Genomic DNA, 16046 nt, shown 5'->3' with positions numbered 1-16046 from the left:
TTTTTTCGTTAAATTTAACGCGCTGCTTTGTGGCGCGAGATTTTGTTTGGAGAGATTGGCCAAGAGCCATTATGTAATCATCGAGTGGCTCTGCTTAACTAGTCGTGAATAGACAAGTGCCAACGAATGGGCAATTAACTGCAATTAGAGGATAGCCTACTTTCTAAACGTGGCTGAGCCGAAAGCTCGAGCCTCGATGCTTTTCTCCACATTTCGCGTTTTTCTCGTGTAGTTTACGTAATTAAAAAAAATTCGTGATCGCGATATTTTCATCTAGATATGTGTATTCATTTATAAATTGCGCATCCACTTGTTAACCCATGTTTGCAAACTCATTTAATCATCTTTGCTGCAAATATGTAATTATCTAGCAGTACTTAATTATTTTTACTTATAATCCATTCATATCTTTCAGCTTAATATTATTTGCGTTTAATAAATATTAAAATTAAAGCATCAAAAATATTAAAGATAAAAACTACTAACATGATATTTTAGTTAAATTACCTAGATATAAATATACAAGTATTTAAAAAATATTTAAATATAGGATATATATATATATATATATATATATATATATATTCTCATATATGTCAAATATATACATATACTCCTATGTACTCTACACTATGTGTTGGGAGTCACACAGATATAATTTCAGAATTTGCGCAACCCGATATTCACATTCGATAATCAGCTAAGCTGAAATAAACTTCTTCGATGGAAATCCTCGTTTTTCCGCATCTCCGCGTTCTCTTACATGATCGTTTCAGTCACTGCGAGCCCTGCCATCGGTCGAGTAAGCACCCGCTTGAAAATAACCTCCCGCCCAATTACGCGACGACCTCTTTCGAGTCCGGCATGTCGCGTCCAAACACGTCCGAGTCGTCGTCGTCGGCTGAAGGAAGACTCCGCTCGCGAGCGAGTACGAATCTCTAATTGAGATCATTTCGGCCTCGGCTCGCCTCAATCTAGAGGTTGCCGCGAAAGTTTTGACCGACCCGGCGCGATCCGCGTGATCCGCCGTTTCCGCGAGAACGACCGTGCGCGTTTCCGCGTCGCGGAATCCGCGCCGCGTTTCGTTATCGCGCGGCCGAACCGCGCGGTCGCCATCGCGACGGAAATGCGACCGATCGGTGACGTAGATGCAACGCGTCGAGTTTCATCGCCACACGGCCTGTACGACCCCGTAATTCAGACAATTTGTGACCGTGCCATCTCTCCTCTCGTTCACTCCTCTCCGCTTCTCCTATCGCACTACTTTGCTTTCGCCCCCGCCCGCTGAATTCACTCTCGTTCTTTTGTTCCTCGCCTCCTGAACGTCATTCCCGTCGACCTGCAAGCTTGTCCCGAAGTGTCGGTCATGCCGATTTGATATGGATTATCTCCGAATTAAAACTGTTTTTAAAACAGATCGAGAATTAAGAGCTAAAGTTTTGGCAGGCTTTTTTATCGATTAATTTCAGAAATTTTTCTGAGGATGTTCGAAAAAAATGGTCTATGTGATCAATGAGAGAAAAATTATGCTTACAATAAAATTTAATTAACAACTTCGCGATGTTAGATTTTATTTATTTAAAAAATATATATCTGAACTCTCTTTTTATGACCGGCAAAAACCACAGGAATTTTTAAGGGACTTTCGGACAGCGCGGTTCACGTGAGAGATGCAGACTCGTAAACAGCTATAAAACAAGAGATGCTTTAAAAGGCCCAGAATGTGAGGCCCTGATAGCGCGTTCGTGCAATAACGCGCCCATCTGCGCGAGGATTAAAGTATCTTTGTAGCCCTAATGATCCTGCGTCAAGACGTTTGCTTGACACGTGATACTTATCGTCTCGCGACAGGCATGAATTCCTCCGGTTGTCCTCTGGACAATGCATATTTCAAAGAGGCACGTAGGGGAGGGGCGAAGAGAAGGGCGCGTTATGTTGCCTAAAATTCGCAAAGATGTGATGTGGCACGAAAAGAAACAACGAGGATCTCGTTGGACGCCGCGGCGTCCGAGAGAAGAAAGGCTTTATCGCGTGTGTATGGGAGGACTACTATGTAACTCGGGCGATAATTGTGCCCGATACACAAAAGGCGCATCCGGTACAATGAGAGGATATAAGCGAGACGAGAATTTCCTACGTGATTGAGGGAAAATTGAAGGGTCCTTTGTCGGCGCCGTGACGAGAAGGACACGGTGCAACAAAGTATGTACATGCGATCCCGTAACAAGGAGAAGGCGTGCAACGAGAGATCGACGCTCGTCCGTAGGATACGCGGAATCGGTAACGAGGAGAGCCCATCGCCTTCGGCTGTTGGCGAAAAACGCGCGGAGAACACGCGGAGAGCCCTGAGCACGATAACGGAACGTAGACGCTACTTGTATAAGACCGGTCGTATATTGTGTATCTGCGCGCACACACATGCTCCACTGTGTAATGAAATTCTTTGGCCAATTTTAATTTTTCCTCCAGCAAAAAGAAAAAAAAACGTCGATCGTTTGAATTAAATAATCGAAAATTACAATCGATGCAATTAATTTTCAACGATAAACAAATATTAAAATATTGTTCTTCAAAATTCAAAATTAAAGAAGCTCTCAAGACTTCAAATTAATGCGAAGAGATGTTCTTAATAGTGCTATTAATCGTTCTATTCTTTGGCGAAGAGAATTTTATTTCGGCGCGATCTTAATTTAATTCTCTTATCTTGCAATATGTTTAGAAAAAAATATTATAAAATTATAAATAATTATTTTGTGTCTGACAAAATGTTCATTAAGAAAAAATCGAACTCAAAATTAGAAAAGGCATAAAGACGTCGAAACATTCGATCAAATTTCGCTCGGGTTCTTGAAATTTCAGAGCTGAAAACTCTGTCAGCTCTGAAAGAATAATGTTTCACTGAATCGTGGTAAGGTTTTGCGACATAATGGACACGATACAGGACTACCCCTCTGATATGTAAACCACAGGAAAGAGGACGAAGGAACGCCATCAGGGTATCAACGTTTCGACGTATCGATGTCTTCGTCGACTCGCGTGTCAACGGACTCATAAAGGTGCGCTCGTAATTTCTGCACAAAAGTATTGTCTTGTAACATCACGTGCAGACATTTACATGCTCTCATTTCGATTCGTTATATTTTAATTATATTGATTTGCCAATTTTAGAAAATGAAATTAAACCCGAAACGTCGGCCAGGTGCGAATATATTTTCTCTCATTTTATAGATAGAAATTAAATTTAACTAGAGTGACGATGCGCCGCGCGTGCTGCTAATTTCATGTCTCGTTTTTCACAAAATATATATCCCAGATAGAGAAAATCTCTCGAAAATTATATTTTTACATTACTCTACTATTTATGTAATTAATATTATTATAATTATATACAGAATGATTCTTTATATACATTATATTATTATTGAGTTAAAAATAACGGCAGCTAGCCTTTAACAATTTAAATGCACTAAATTAAATCTTTGCGACAAATCCGCAATTTGCAAACGTCGACATATTAGGACGCGAGAGAAGCGACCGCATTTTACAAAAATTCAATAACTTTATCAAACGCGCGTCTCGACAACACTGGATTTTCGAGCGTGACAACGACTTTACGGGGCCGAAGAGTAAGGTGGTATCGGTATTTCTTGCGGTTCTTTGTCCCGCGTATACACACACAAAGTCCGTGCATCAACCTCACCTCACCTGTGCCACACCAGTTCGTCCAGGTAACTCGATCACGCGTGGCGTTTCCCCCTCACAACTTCGTCCGGGTCTCCTCGGTCTCCCCGATGCCCTCTCTTTACTTCACCGAACCCCAAGTGTGCGTTTCTTCGTCGCTCTTGTCCGCGTAAAAAGCTACGCGCTTATTTCCGTCTCTCTGAGAGATGGTGATAATGGTGTGGCGATGATGATGGTGGTGGTCCCTCCCGAGTACTACGAGATAGATCGAGTAGCGACCACTTCCGGTAAGACGCGATTCTCATCGAGCGAGATGATCGGCTCGTAAAGAACATATTGTGATATGGGAAAAAGAAGAGCTCTTATTTTCGAAAAGGAGTGCTCATGTAACATTGTTTAGACACATTTATTTTATTTTCTTATAAAGTTCTATTATATATTATATATTTTAAAAGTCTAATTTATTTTTCCACCATCACCATTAAATTTTGTTTTAGCTAAGATAAATCTATTTTTTATTTCTATTTTTCTTTCCAACCGAAATCCGAAATGGATAGAAAAATAGATCATTTGATAATTTGATATTGATTATCTGAGTTTTTACAAAAAGTTGAAATGCGATATTTTATTAAGCGCATGACGGGTGACAGTTCCACATTCGCGAAAATATCCAACGTCTAGCCGAGGTATTTTAATCGCGTATAGATCGTTTTAAAATGCTGCTCGATTTTCATCGACGATAGTAATGTCCACGCGGTTTGCGAGATGACACGTCTTGATTCTTCTGTAATTTTAATAGCGTCCACAGCTGCCGCGTTTAGATAATCAATATTGTGGTAAAAATGACCATCGGTCATCGATATTCTATAGCGAGACGCAACAATAATGTTCGTCGATTTAACGATATTTTCATGTGAGAAATTTAACTATTTCTGCTTTTATCTGCAATATTTACGAAACGTGTCATAATTTTGTTAATATAATTTTTGTGATTATGCCTGTTCCAAAAAAATTTTTTGAATATTTTTAGAAATCTTTATCATGCTGGATAAATAAATCTTTATTTTTTTTTTTAATTCAGAGTTTTATAGTTTTACACCAAATAACAAAAAAATTATCAAATTAATAAAAGCTAAAATGTTTTATCTTGAAATCAAAAGAATGGAGAGTTCTATAACAAAATCTTCGTTAACTGGCAATTACAGTCTAACGAATGTGGCTCTAACGGATCTTTTGATCATATATTCTAAAAATCTCTACTGCGACTCTCACGAAGTCTCAGACGCGACGTGGCCTGGGTCATGAAGATTCGCGGAAGCTGGCAGCGAATAAAGTACGCGATGATCGCGCTGAGGTGAGGTGAGGTGAGGTGAGGTGAGGTGAGGTGAGGTGAGGTGAGGTGAGGTGAGGTGAGGTGAGGTGAGGTGAGGTGAGGTGAGGTGAGGCGAGGCGAAGCAAGAAGGGACAAGAAATCCTTCTTTCGGTAACACGCCGGTAACATTACATACGTACGTACGTCTGGAGTCCCGTAACGACGATTGCTAGTAACCACACTACCGGTGTTACCAGACATTACTGCTCCGGGTGGACGGTATAGTTACATCGTCGACCGGGGAAGTCATTACCGGGGAGTACGTTGCTTTCACCGAGCATAGGAATCGAACGGTCCTGCGAGAGGTGAGGAAACACCGTTGGAATGACCCGGGACCCGCGTTCCCCTGATCCTCGTAAGGCTTTCGAGTCGCGCGATTCGCCGCCGCCATTAGTTCGCCTACGCGGGAATTCTTTTCCGTTGAATATTTCGCGCTTCCTGATGCCGATCGGCTTACGACGTATGCAAAATATTTCTCAAACATCGCGCAATTTCTCTGAACATATTAATAGTCTAAGAAAAAGAAGATTCGTTTTTAAAATAGAAGTTGGTTGAAAAAATTGAAAGATTTTTGAATCAAGTTGCAGTTGCACAAACAAATAATGAAATTCATGTTTCTTTCATAAGATACATTTTTAGATGGATTTCACAATAACTTCATAATTTATTTTGAACTATTTAAAATAATCTATTAATTTATATAACAGCAAAATTGTGTTGCAACTTTAAAGTTGCACGTAGCAAACATAAATTCACAATATCTGTCTTAAAATAATATACAAATTTATATTAATCAAAAAGACACAGGTTTTTTACGTAAAGTATTATATAACTCATGAAAAAGAATGAGTACGTATGATAACGAGTTAAGCGAGTACGGCAGTTAAGAACAGATTCCGCGTTGGAACATGATCGACTGTAACAGCGTGATCCATCTGATATTCTTCTCACGTTCTCATTACGAATTCATAATCGTTCGTGCTACGCGAGTCTTCTTCCGAAGGATCAGGAAGGAGGAGAGAGAAACGCCGAGGGGCAAAAGATGAACGAGAGGCGCAAGAAGGCGCGCACGATGGGAACGACGACGACGACGACGACGACGACGTCGACGACGTGGAACGGCGGTGGTGGTGACGGACGGCTTTTTTGTCAGAGAAACACCGGGAGAACCGACCCGGTGATCCCAGAGGGACAGAACGGTACCCGATTCCCTCCTCCGTCGCCAACCCTCACGGCGGCGACGTGGACATGAGGGACACCGGGGTCCCGCTTCCCGGATTCCTATGCGCTTCTGCCGATCGACCTAAACCCGTGTACGGTACATCGTTCGCCTGCAAAAGGCAGATGAGGGCATACTCTTTCACGCGTCTGTCCGGAGATGCCGAGGAATGGCATTATCGCTTCGCCTCGCGTATGCCAATGTAATCACGCGGTTTACTCTCTCAACGTAGGTTTATATACTTTTGTGCAAACAAAATAAAATTACGCTATAATATAGATGGTAATAAAAAAATTAATATTATACTTAATAAATCAATCATTTTAAGCCAAGTTAGTCGAGATAATTATGTAATAAAATATCTTCTATTTATATAATATAATATCTCAAGACTAATTAAAATTTTGTATTACATTAATATTTATTTTTATTTATAGATAATATCCCCCTTTTTTTTAGAAAATCTGTATTTTTATTATATAAATATGTAATGCGTTAAAATTAACAAATATATTGAAATAAAAATTAGAAAGTAAAAACGTGAAGCACATAATGTGTAACTTCATGTAAAAATTTTTTAAATACCATATCAATGCAGAAAAAGATTCATATCAATATATATCGTTTTAAATTTCGATCGTACGATTTCCGGAATATAAAAGACGCAAATTTCGTCGCATCGTTCATCGCGCATTTTTATTCTTCTTCACCTGTGCGTGTGTCAGAATAATAACGGCGGACGAACCTTTTTCTCCCCGTTGACTCCGCGTCCACCTGCGTGCAGGTGTATTTATACAAGATTCTCGGGAACGAGGAAGTGCCACCTGGTTGGAGGAAGCCGTTACGCGATATCGAATCTTATCCCCAGGGTATGAAGGACTACTCTGGCCTCTGGCCTCGAGAGATCGAGGTCTCGCCAATCTCAAAAATTGGGCACTTAAATGCGTCTAATTTTATCGATTAAACATTTTTTAAAATATATATGTGTGTGTGTGCGTGTCTCTATAAATTCATTAATATATAATAAATAATTAAATTGCACTACAATATCTTATGCAGATATCTAATAAGAAATTTGCAGGCGTTACTGACGTTCTTTTTGTCTTGATAAAATAAAAAAAATATATGTAAGCAAGTAAAAGCTATATATATATATATATATATATATATATATATATATATATATATATATATATATTAACAGCCTCGTAATTCTCTGATTACGTATTGCCACAGAAACGATTTTGCAATCGATGAAAGTAACCGAATCGCAAATATAATAACGAACCTTATCACCTTCTTGATATCGCGAAACGTGCCGAAGGAAGTAACGAATTCGGTGTTTCGCTACCTCGGAATCCACGCATGTTAGATGCGCGGAAACAAAGCCGAGCGTTCGATGTTTACGTAAACGCGACAGCGCGATTCCATTACATCACGCGCTTTCTTAATTGGATTACGAACGGCCTCTCTTATCGCGTAACGATTTCGCTCGTAACGATCGAGAGAAGACGGAAGAGACCGTCGGTCGACGGGCAAAGAAGCGAGCAACGTTCAATGCTCAACCGGAGATAGCTCGTCCGGTTTATCGGCACGTTTCTTGCCACCGGCGCATGATCGATGCGATCGATCGCGATCAATGATCTCGCGGCGGAAGCCCCACCCGTTTTACCTGTCCTACCTGTCCGGTCGCGGCTGGAGGATGGAGGTATTTCCACGTAAGAATCCGGCCCCGCTTCCGGTTTCTTCGCGACTGGTTTTACGAACGACCGCGCCGCGATGTTATCGTTTGATATATTGGTATAGAAGTAGTTATCTTAGTATTAGCTCTCCCAGGTGTGATCAATATCCAATATCGTACAAGTTATTTCACGAGTTAATCCGTGAGCGGTCGCTCTCAGACAGCAAAACATTATTATAAATAGATCGATTTATCTTCTCTAATTTATTGAAATAGCAAATGTAAAAATGATATTTGAAAGTTGACACGCGATAATTACATATATACATATTCCCTTTCTAAAAAAAAGGCATGTTAAGTCAATTCTCACAAGTATTGTTGCCTTATCTCCGCGATGCTGATTGGCTGCCTCGATTCGCGTTATGCGTTATATTCATAGCATCGAGAGGCTGGGATCGCGAGGATTAGCAGTTTAACAGTTTGTTCAAAATAAAATAAAATAAAATATGTTTTAAATAATATTTTATAAAACTTTAAACTCGATTAATATTTTTGTCAGTTATCAGCTGATTTCTGTCAAAAAATATCTATCAAAAATATTGAGTTTAAAGTATATTATAACATATTATTTAAAACATATTATTTTATTTAATTTTATTTTGAATAAACTGTTAAACTACTAACCCTCGCGATGATAGCCTCTCGATGCTACGATATAACGCACAATGCGAATCGAAACAGTTAATCAGCATCGGAAAAGATGCAACAATACTTGCAAGAATCGACTTAACGTGCCTTTTTTAGAAAAGGATGTTATAATATTTTTAATTCGATTAATATTTTTGACAATTATCAGAGCTGATTTTTGTCAAAAAATATTAATCGCAGATAAGATATTATAACATATTATTTAAAACATATGTTACTATTTTAATATTTGTAACATATTATATATGCCTCCGTTACCGCTATAGAAATATTATAAAATAAAGAATTTCTCACTCACCGACACTCGACCGTGCAATAGCGGAGTTGTAGTACACAGCACATTGATCTGAAAACAAAATATTCAAATTATGTATATGTGTGTGTGAAATATCTCATAAACAATGCAGTTTAGAAAAAATGTTTTATTTTGCATACCTCACAGTTGCCCCGATGTCGCCCGATGCCTCCCCGGGTCTCCTCCTCCTCTCTGGTCCATGGTAGCACTCACGACACTCGCGAAAATACGAATAATTACGATCGCCCGACACTTTACACGGCACTCCCGACTCGCGATACTTTACACGGCACTCCCGACACGACGCGTGAGTCGCACGCGTATTTCGCGTATTGCACTTGCAATGAAAAAAAAAACGATACGACAATCGAGAATCTCGCGGTCAAATTCGCGCACAGCTTATCAGCAATGCTACCTGTAACAAATAAAATACATACATATATTAGAGCAATCTTATTATTTCGCATTATAACATACATGATATAAATATGCAAGCTAAAATTAAAGATAGATATATGCACAAGTCGCAACAATTGCGCGCGCAAAAACAGATCAGGTTAGGTTGGGTTGGCGTAGATTTTGCATCGAATTTCTCGCGAAATATGCATTTCAAACAATTACGACTACATATAAACGTGGAAATTATGATATGCGATTGATAAATATTACAGTACAAAGATTAGAAACAATTATGCTTACTAATTATTCTAATTAATCACAGCGGAACGCAGCTCGAACTGCCTGATACTCGCGGCGTTTCGGTAATGGCCGACGCTATTCTACAAACATCGGCAACTTCACTCTAGTAGCGCGCGCGAGCGCGCTATACAAATAATAATAGGTTATATAAAATTTAAAATAGTAATATGTTGTAAATAATATGTTATAATGCCTCATCTGCGATTAATATTTTTTGAGAGAGATCAGCTGATAGCTGTCAAAAATATTAATCGAGTTTAAGGAATTATAATTAATTTTTAAAATAATATATTGTAAAAATTAAAATAATATAATTTGTATTAAATAATATGTTATATAATACTTTAAACTCGATTAATATTTTTGAGTTATCAGCTGATTTCTGTCAAAAAATATTAATCGAGAATAAGATATTATAACATATTATTTACAACATATTACTATTTTAATTTTTTAACATATTATTATTTTAAAATTTAATTATCAGATTAACGCTCTAATCAGCTAATTTCTGTGAAAAAAAAAAAATTAATCGAGTTTAAACAAACTTATGTTTGTGCGTAGCGCGCGTTTGTGTTGTTCTAGTCTATATAAATTTGTACTATATAAATTCACACAAAAGAAAATAACATAAATGTTAGAGCGCCGACTAATATTGTGTAGGAAAAAAATATCGACAGTTAATTAAATAAAAATAATTGAATAGATAAAGACTATATTGTAATAATAAATATTCAATAATTGATCGACACGTATTCGCGTCTTATTATTATGGAAAATAACATGAACCGATTCCAATTCGAAATATTGAAATACAGCGAATTATTATACCATAATATTTAATCAAATTACAACACATCAATCAATATTAATTATTTAATAAATGGATATTTATAGTATTTATTTTTCTCAGAATATCTCAAATCTCCGAGTAATCTATTCATGGAAGTTCGACGGGAATGACTTGCTGGCAATATCAATTTACCGTTGCCAGCGCAATATAAAGTTAATTAACATTATCTGATCTCAACTCCAGATAAGGCAATAACTCTTTATTTTATTATAGTCATTATTTTTCGATATTCGCATCTCGAAATATCTCAGATACTTCTCGCGGAAATCTCACTGGTTTTCCAAAACGAGAAGAACGTATTATTGATCTACCGGTAGCCGAGCGAAAATTGTCGGACTGATAAAGTTAATTAACATTCAATTTCAACTTGAGCTAGCATAACGCGACGATCATAAATGTTCCCACGCTCGGTAAGAATGTGTCGCCGATACTATCGTCCATCATCCATCGTCGTCGTCGTCGTCGTCGTCCTCCTCCTCCTCCACATCGTTACGCAAGTGCGTACACATGTCGAGGATCGAGGAACACTCTAAATACCGGAAACCACGCCCTTTCAATTAAGATGCTCGATCGAAGATTTGTTTTTCCTTCTGTCGCTCGACGATCGATACCATTTTAACAAGTAATATATCGCCGTGAAAATCGTGATTGCAATATAACACGCGATACCATAAAGTTTAAATTTATTCGTATTTACTTACTTATGCATAAATCTGGAAAACATACTTTAGATATAAAGAAAATCCCACTTAATATTAAATTAGCAGATTAATTTGATTAAGTGCAAATTATATTTGATTAAATGTATCTTTTCAGAAAGTATTGCAATAATAACATTGAAAAAGAGATTGCAATAATTATGTAGCTAATCGCGCGCACATATAAGTTTAATATTTCTTCTTCATGAAGTTATACGTCAACAAATTATGCAATTGAAAATTAATGAATACTTTTTCGAAATATTAACGCAACGTATATATCGGCTTGTTAATCAAATGTATTACACTTCGCAAGATTCATATCTCAACCTGTTCACGTGCATTTTTATAATCACGCGGACGACAATATCTCGTGAGCAAAGACTCGCCCCTTTTACCGCTCTTCCGACCCAAAGAGTAAAAGTACCGCACTCCTTTCCTCTTTCACTTCTACACGTTTGCCGACTTGCTGTTGTCCTTGCACAATGGTCCATGTAATCAGCGGCGAGTGATCGTCACCCGACGCGTACACCAACTCTTTCAGTGTATATCCACTTTTCCTCTCTTCACCCCCGTCGAATTCCTTTCAACATTTTCCTCTCTTTCCTGTGCTTTTCCTCAGACTCCGTCGGGGGTGGCCACAATGAGACGTTGGGGGATTCGTCATTGTTCCACGCGACCGTAAAAGCAACGCAAAAGCCGTGGCAAAAGCGGACCGGAGCAATACTTTAATGCGGCTTTCGTGCCCCTTCACTTTTCCCCTCCTACTATTTCCTTTCTGGCCCTTCGTGTTCCCCATCCTCGTCTCTTTCGACCGCCGACGAAAATCTCATCATTTAGAGTGGCTCGGTGCGGCATGTAAAGCGCCGCGCCGGTGTGAAGACCCGTTTACGAACAATGAGAATAGTACACTGAGCGGCCAGCAGCGATAAGGAAGATGTTCCTCTTTCGAAGGTGGAGAACCTTTTGCAGGCTTTGAGAAAACCACGGCACGCGTACCTCGTTTCGAAATCGTATTCTTTCTTTCCTTTCTCTCATTATGTATAAGCATTATATGTATAAAATAATGATATAATATAATAAATATATCGAATGAATAATCGAATGATATATAAGTAGTGGCTTTTGTTCATAAGTAAATATTATTTTATTTTATCTATGTGAAAATGAAGTAATAACATGTGAGATGATCTTTCCATATGCTTACATGATTAATCAACAAAAGATAAATAAATTAATTTTAAATTAGCGAATTGCAATAATTTCCTTTATCGTATATATAGTCACAATATAAATAATATAATGTAAACGAAATGGAAAACCTCACAGTTATTTTAAATTAATATTGTCACTATAATACTTGTTCGTTTTGTTTTATAATTCTTAGCAATATTAAGATTTATTGATGCACGTTAAAAATCTTTCTATTCATTAAAAAAATTTTCTTTTTTTTAGTTATGTAATTTATTCAGACATACTACGGTCGCTGCTGATAAAATTAAAAAAAAAAATCGATCATCTCTTTACCCTCCCGCCTGTTCCCTGGTGACGGCACGTGGTCCGCTTAAATAGGGCGCGTGGACGGGACTTAGATTGCATAGAACTGGGGGTGTGTTACCATGGTGGCCGCGCATGGAAGGGTGCACCACATGGTTTGAACGCGCGCGGGGATGAAACCGACCTGGGATATGGTCCGGAGGGGTGGACGATCCCGTTGTCCGTGTGGGGTGGCACAAAGGAAACCGGAGTACTAACCAGGGCATTAGCAGGGAACCTCCGCTTCCGACAAACAAGTTCAGCCCTCGAACCTTCATCGGGCCCCCCTTTTCGTCCCTCTTTCCCCTTCGACGTCCCATTCTCTTCCCCTATGTCACCCTTTGGGAGTCGCGCGACCTCGTTTCCAGGGGATGGAAGTCCGGTTCGCGTCGCTTCATATCGATTGCGGGGAGAGACATAGGGCACCGGCTTCCGTTCTAGTTTTGGACCTACGATGCTGTCCATTCAGCTCTCTGGAACGTCTCTGGAGAAATCGGGAACCCTTGTGTCGACAAGATAATACGCGTTCATGTCTTGGGCAAGATAAGTACGCGATACGATGATAGAACAATATTCGTTCTCAGCTTGATTAGGATATTTTTTTATATTAAAATTAAAAAAAAATTTTTTTTTAATTTTTTATTAGAATATAGTTACTCAGAGCTTGAAAAAAAAAAAAATTTTGGAAATAAAATTCCAAAAAATCGAGTTAAAATGGGGGCTGAAAAATAATATTTAAAATGGCTTTAAATTTTTTTACACATAATTCATTTTCTAAGTTTTAAAACAGTCAGCATAAAATTATCCAATTATCTCATGAAACCAAGAGGTACATAATCTAAAAATTTAATTGATCAATAAAATATAGAGTTGTTATATATGAGATTGAAAGGTATCGATAACGGTTCGCGTCAAAATTTATCGGGCTGTCATACTGCAAAATATTTGTTATATCTTGTGTGTATATACGGATTCAATCGGGTCACATCTTCTCACCGAAAATATCTATTCGTCCGTAGCTTATATAATTAAGAACGAGTACGATCGACTGTCCTCCCGTACACGATCGCGTGTCCCCTAAAATTAATTAAAGTCGTTCGAAACTATCTGTGTGTACGAGGAGACCGAGTGGCTCCCACATATCTCGAGAGCAAACCTCTCTACTCTCCTTTCCCCCGTGATCGCTCTAGGCAACTAACTCTCTCTCTTTCTCTCTCCCTCTCTCTTTCTCTCTCATATATGCATGCATATTCCCAGTTCTCTTCTCTGTCAATCGGCCGTTTGATTACCCTCACCCTCCTCCCTCTTCCTCCTTCTCTCGCTCTCCGTCACCGCAATCCCGTCGAATTAACCCGTAGAGTCAGAATCCGCTCGAGTACGAGGTGAAGTAATGACCGGGGAGAGACGTTCCCACTTGGTCCGATGTACTCGGTGGCACATCACGTCCGCTCTTGCATTAGATATCTTTCTTCTTACCAAAACTTGCCACTTGGGTGTTACAGAAGGGATTTGGTTACACAACTTCGGCTTGGGTCTAATAAATTTACAAGTAATTTTCATTTCTAATAAAGAAAGCATTTATCACCTTTCAATTTTTGTTCGATATTCTAGAACGGAATTAATAGGAAATCCACCGAATTTTTCCAAAATTAAATTTTTGCAAATAATCACACACGAGATTAAGCGAACACTATATGTGTAAAATTATATCCTTAATAGATTTATTAATTATATCTTTAGTCCAACTTTCAAAAAAAATTTTTCTTGACTGCTTATAATTTTTATTCTCAAAAAGATCTATGAACTTTATCGACAATAATAATTGAGAAAAGAGTGGCAAGTTTTAGCGTTCAACCGTCAATCTTGGATTCAACGAGCGCGGTGCATCCACCCTCCCTTCACTGCATCCCCCGCTTACCGCCCCTACATACGAGCGTACCCCGAGAGCGTTTGACGTATTAGTCATTCCTGGCGCAGCTGGGATCGGTCCCCCGGGGGTGCCGATCCTCGTTCCCCCTCACCCCCTCCCTACTCGCAAGGCCGAATCAATCTCGGCTTATCCTGCAGGAGGGTAGTCGGGACTACTCTCGGCTGGTCGCTAGAGACCCCATGGATTTTTTTTGCCATTTCCCCCCGCGCGTGGTCATTGGTCCAGGAAACTGGGCTCCCGTCGAGAAGCAACCGCGTCGCACTATCGAACCACCAGAATCGATCGGGGTGCATCGATAACGTCTGCTCGATGGACATTTAAAGAGTCGCCAAAAACGACGTCGCATCGTAACGATATTATTTCGAACATTAGAAGATATTAAACAATAAGATTCTTTCATATCTTCTTGAGCAGATATTTTTCATATCTAGCATATGTAAAATTTGTGTTTAAATAAATTATATAAATTTAATACATGTAGTGAAATTTTTCAATAATTTGAAAAACTGCAAAAAGTTATGACTCATATATATAGGTATCATAATTATCCTAACAGAAATAAATACTGAAATATATTATACCTAATAGGAATAAATCTAGCTAAAAATATACATACTAATAGAATAAAAAATTAGAAATGCCTAACTGATAGATGATAAACAGCGTTCGCATAATGAAACGCGGTATATAACTTAGGCACGAAAGCTATCACTAGACTTTTTCAACCACGATTTTTCCCACATCAATAACCGATATTTCAAACTCATAAAGTTTAATTTAGATTTCTTCAAAGAAGTCCCGCCTTTGATGCTTCAATTGAATAACGACATTACTCAACAATATTGGAGTAATATTAAATGAGAATTTTTTTCTCTTCCGTGATAGAGAAAATTTGAATATATTAAAATTACTGTATATCTATAATTATTTATGTATCGAAAATAGTTAATCAAAAATATGTTGAGGTTTATTTTAAGTAAGGGGTTATCCTGCTATAGTTTATTTATGTTAAAAGAATTATAAGAAGTTGGATTTAAAGTTCCGCATTGCATATATAAATATATTATAATCGAGCTATTCTTTTTAAATGTACTCGAGATGGATAGACATAAAAATGGAAGTGAAAATATATATAAACGGATGTGTCTACTTTGAAATAATACGTTATTAACAGAATGATAATAAGACGAACGACATGCTAATACAAGAGTTTTGCAAAAATAAGGAATGCATACAACTTATAACGTTGCTTTTATACGGGGGAAGACACCTTCGTTTCCTCCGATCCTACCATCGCATCGCAGTTATTAACTTACAACGGATAATAATTGAGATAATTTGAGAAAACGAGTCAAATGAAATGTATCGTGCGCC

At 38.2% G+C, this 16046-nt stretch overlaps 1 long non-coding RNA gene across 2 annotated transcripts in view; it reads right to left on the bottom strand.

The window, feature by feature from the left end:
* LOC145937582 (uncharacterized) overlaps window positions 1-16046 on the bottom strand; it is a 109907-nt gene that overhangs the window by 40716 nt on the left and 53145 nt on the right. For both annotated transcript variants that reach the window (XR_014425579.1, XR_014425580.1), the window contains exons 7-8: window positions 9097-9371; window positions 8960-9007 (exon numbers count right to left, since the gene is read on the bottom strand). This is a non-coding gene — a long non-coding RNA (uncharacterized LOC145937582). The remainder of the gene's footprint in view (window positions 1-8959; window positions 9008-9096; window positions 9372-16046) is intronic.

Source organism: Prenolepis imparis, unplaced genomic scaffold, assembly GCF_030444845.1.
Source record: "Prenolepis imparis isolate NDT839.2.m4 unplaced genomic scaffold, iyPreImpa1.0 SCAF_6, whole genome shotgun sequence".
Taxonomy (NCBI): Eukaryota; Metazoa; Arthropoda; class Insecta; order Hymenoptera; family Formicidae; genus Prenolepis; species Prenolepis imparis.
This window is presented reverse-complemented; position numbering and strand designations above follow the sequence as displayed.